The sequence below is a fragment of the Sinocyclocheilus anshuiensis genome, unplaced genomic scaffold, assembly GCF_001515605.1.
Source record: "Sinocyclocheilus anshuiensis isolate Anshui unplaced genomic scaffold, SAMN03320099.WGS_v1.1 scaffold213, whole genome shotgun sequence".
NCBI classification, from domain to species: domain Eukaryota; kingdom Metazoa; phylum Chordata; class Actinopteri; order Cypriniformes; family Cyprinidae; genus Sinocyclocheilus; species Sinocyclocheilus anshuiensis.
The window spans coordinates 1,122,978-1,127,679 of NW_015540860.1; the positions used below are offsets into that span (position 1 = coordinate 1,122,978).

The window sequence follows — 4,702 nt, forward strand, 5'->3', positions numbered from 1 at the left end:
ACGTAATAAACACTTGAATCTAGCTTGCGCTCACTGTTGTACACGGAAGCAGTTCCGGGAGAATGACGTATGAGGATAGCTTTGCGCATGCACGGCTCAGAAGTGACGAACGCGGAGAGATCGAAACAAAACAACGGTCACTAATTAGAAGTACAAAACGAGGATTTGTAAAGAAGAATGTCGGAGGATTTCGATATAAGCCAAGAGGAGACTTGTGTTCCTTTGCTAAAGTAATAAAACTTTGCTTCTTTTGCTCCTGTAAACAAACGTTGGTTTTCACGAGAGTTTGATGCGCAATGCTGACCTCATACGTCATTCCCCCGGAACTGCTTCTGTGTACAACAGTTGGCGCAAGCTACATTAAAGTGATTATTACGTTTTAAATATGGATATTTTTCTTACAAAAACGCATCGATTCGCTACAGAAGGCCTTTGTTCACCCCCCGGAGCCGTGTGAGACACTTTTTTTGTGGAAGGGTGCTTTTTATTTAAGTTATTTTGGACTGAAGCAATGCAACACCCGCTGAGTACAACGATAGAGCTTGAAAGATCAAAGACAATTTTTAATATAACTCCGACTGGATTCGTCTGAAAGAAGAAAGTCATATACACCTAGGATGCTTCGGGGGTGAGTGAAACGCAGCCTAATTTTCATTTTGAGATGAACTAACCCTTTAAGCCGGGGTTTACAACGACTTTAACACCGTGTTAAACGCAGGGTGAAAGGCCATTTTAACCCTGGGTTAAATTTAAACGGGGTCAGCATCACTTTTAACCCTGGGTTAGCCTGGTAAATGCCAACAACTTTTTCAGATGCTTTTATCCAAAGCGGCTTACAATTGGGGAATACAAGCAATTTACCAGAAGATGGCAATAAACACGAGAAGTGCCTGTTATACAAGGTTTCAGTCATTGTTCAAAGGCTAGGTATGGAAGCCCGTTTCCGCCACTGAATTAAAAAAAGGTAATTGCGACTTTTTATCTCACGATTCTGACTTTTTTCTCAGAATTGTGAGATATAAACTCGCAATTCTGCCTTTTTTTTCTCAGAATTGCGTGATACAAACTCGCAATTGCGAGTTAAAGTCCAATTTTGAGGGGGAAAAAGACTGATATGTTCTCAGAATTGCGAGTTTTTATCTCACAATTCTGAGAAAAAACGTCAGAATTGCGAGAAAAAAGTCAGAATTGTGAGTTTATATCACGCAATTCTGACTTTATTTCTCAGAATTGCGAGTTTATATCTCTCAATTATGACTTTTTAACTCGCAATTGCGAGTTAAAGTCCAATTTTGAGGGGGAAAAAGACTGATATGTTCTCAGAATTGCGAGTTTATATCTCTCAATTATGACTTTTTAACTCGCAATTGCGAGTTAAAAAGTCATAATTGAGAGATATAAACTCGCAATTCTGAGAAAAAAAAGTCAGAATTGTGAGATAAAAAGTCGCAATTACCTCTTTTATTTTTTATTCAGTGGCGGAAACGGGCTTCCATAGTTAGGACAGGAAGGAATAACGATAGTAAGAGAACAGAAAAAGTGAAGGAATAGATTTTTTTTTAATGAGGCGGCAGTTAGATGATACTAAAGTAGTACTGAAGGAATATTGAGTCAAACAACAATGTGCTAGAAAGTGACAACCAATCACAAACTGCCTCGCAGCTCACCTCATTAAATATTCATACACCTTGTACAGTTGTAGAAACTTTCACGCGCTGTTTAGCTTCAGAAAAATGTGAAATAATGACGGCAGATGGAGTGATATACTACATTATTTGTGTTTTAATTTCTAGCTTTTTAACGTTGCGAAACTGACACAGAAACAGTTATTAAAATAAGGCGAGCCGTACTCGTCCAATCGGTGTTACTGACATCATGCATATGCAAATAAGAAGGTTAGCCCAGGATATACAGATGTACAGTGTGAAATCTGAATACCCAAATACCCAGGATTAATACCTAACCTACGGTGAAGAAAAGTGTGACAATTTGAAAATGGTTCTAGGGTCTAGAATGGCCCTCTGGGTTAACAATTTAATGTGTGAATAGCCCAAAGCAATATAAGCCAACATTATGTCACTCTTACTGTGCAGTCTGCGAAATGCTCTCTGTAGTGGACGGCCGGCTCCGTTCAGATGCTCGGGTTGCACGTTGTCGCTGAACCGTCCAGATCGCCGCACATTTACCCTCCTGGTGGTCGAGTTTAGCTCTGGCTGGTTAGCTGGCTAACTGACTTCCCTCTTGCTCTGTCATCAGTGTGGCAGCTGTAGTCTGCAGGTATATTCCCTCACATCTGCACCCGTGTGCGGCGTGTGCTCACTCTCGTTTAATGGATGATAACAGCGTGGTTATTCTGCGCTTGTATACTGCTCGGTACTGGTATTCTGCGCTTTTTTGCGCCTGAAATCACAGCAGTTTCTGACCGGGAGGGCCGCGTCAGTACTGTGGTGGGTATGTGTGCAGTCAGCAGCGCAGGTTGAAGGGATGGAACAGTAAGGGGAGACAGACTAACTTGATAGTCAGATTCCGGAGGGGGCGGGACTTTACGAAATGTAGCCAATCACGCAAAGCCAAATAACAGGTTCTGCTTGATGATTTGCTTGTGAAAGGAATCGATTTGTCAAGTCCGGCGTGCTCTGACCAATCACGATCGGTGGAAGTGTCCAGAAGCAGCGAATCAAGTGTATCAACTTTCACTCACTTCCTCGCATAAATTTGCTGGCTTCAGTTCATTGGTACTTGGTGCATGCAGCGAAAGGTGGGCGGGATTAGGCGGATTTATTTTAAATAATGACCAACATAAAGAAAGAGAAAAATAATGTTATCTTACTCATCTTTTCTTACTTATAATTATTGATTATTACTTATATAATGATAATTCATAGTATAATCATATAAAATAGAAAGTATCTCATAAACTTATTTTTTCATTTAATTATGTACACATTGTATGTAAAAATAACTTTATTTTATTTATTAATAATGAAATTATTGTAAATATACATTAATATCCAGGAAGTGCAATGTATGTCTTGCGGAATGTATGTTTTATTGAAGTTTATTTAATTTAATTAATGCAATTATTCATTTCTTTATAAATGAAATTTCTTAAAAAACGCAAAATATAGGCTTCTTTTAGTGAGCCTATATCTAGTGAGCTTATTTTTGGCATATTTTGTTAGACTAAGTAGCCCCTGATATGACCCAACTCCTTTTTGTGATTAATATTAAATATGGCGCAAAAAATAGGCTAAAATAAAATACAATAAAAATAAAAAATGTTTACATGGTTAAAACTGAAATGGATACGCTTCTACATAAAGACCATCATGATGTCAATAACCTGTTTTGACCACACGGTGGCGTTAGTTTTCGGTCTCTCTATCTGCATGCACAATGAAAGGCAGGACAATTCTGTCCCGTTTTGGTCCGGAGGAAAAGGCTCGTTGCCATGACAACACGAACAGTCTGTTCCAGCCGCTGGGAAAGTGATGCTCGCTGCTGAACGATTTGGAGAACAGCAGAACAGACACCAGTAAAATTACTGCTCCTAAGGTGGATAGGCTATACAAATAGCATTAAGCAAACCTGAACTATGGAGGAAGAACTAATAGAGTAATGAAGCTTACACAAACGTGGTGATGAAAAATATATGCTATTACTAGACACGGTTTTATTTGCTTGTTTTGTTACAATGTATTAAAACCACTATATTACATATGAAGGTCTTTTGGCATGCAAGAAGACAATCTAGTCAGAAAACAATTAAGACTACAGATGTCTCTGACGCTGGTCACACAAACAGACATGAGAGAATCAATTCAAATAAATAAATCTGTTTCTTAAGCTTATAGTGATCGGGTTTTGAATGTTTGTAATATCTGGATATTGTGCATGGATTCAGATAAGCCCGTGTAGAGTGAAACTGTGCTCTTTAAATTAGTTTCCTGACAAGTATGTCATGATAACTAAAAATAGTGAATCAAACATTTCTAAAGTTAGAAACCACTCTTTAAAACTATAGAGGCTAAAGTTAACCCAGCAACAAAATTCCGTTCAGTTTATCTTGCACAGTGGTTTATATTTGTTTTAAAGGCATGCACTGTGAATTAAGAATAGAAACAGGCAAATTGTTTGACAAAGACAAACAAATGGAGTTAGGTAGCTGAGCTTGACTTATATAACATATTATCTGGAAGTCAATGCATTTACGCCGTTACATTACTGCAAACAAAATAATAACTTTCAGACATCATTTTCTTTAACCCGATCTCATGAAAGTGCGTATAAATAGTACGACAAATACATATGATACGCATCTACCCCACAACCCTAATCCTACCCATCGCGTAGCATATACACGCCAAAGTCCATTTTTGCATATCAATACCACGAGTTTTCGTTTTTATTTGGCGTACTATTTATACGCATTTTCACGAGACCGGGCTCCATGTTCTTTTTCTTCCTACCTTATTACAAAGAGACACACATATACGGGTCAACAGGGACAACACTTAAAGGGGGTCATATGATGCAATTTCAAAATTTCCTTTCTCTTTGGAGTGTTACAAGCTGTTCGTGAATAGATAAGATCCCTAAAGTTGCAAAGACTAAAGTCTCAAAACCAAAGAGATATTCTTTATAAAAGTTAAGAGTTAACCACGCCCCCCTAAAACGGCTCGTTCTAACACGCCCCCACATA

General features: G+C 38.3%; 1 protein-coding gene across 1 annotated transcript in view; it reads right to left on the reverse strand.

Moving 5' to 3' along the window:
- The window catches only part of LOC107687973 (malectin-like), a 10,142-nt gene extending 7,646 nt beyond the window's left edge, over positions 1–2,496 (reverse strand). Inside the window, exon 1 of the mRNA XM_016485490.1 lies at positions 2,087–2,496. The gene's annotated coding sequence lies outside the window, so the exon portion shown is untranslated. The remainder of the gene's footprint in view (positions 1–2,086) is intronic.
- Positions 2,497–4,702: the final 2,206 nt, after the last annotated feature.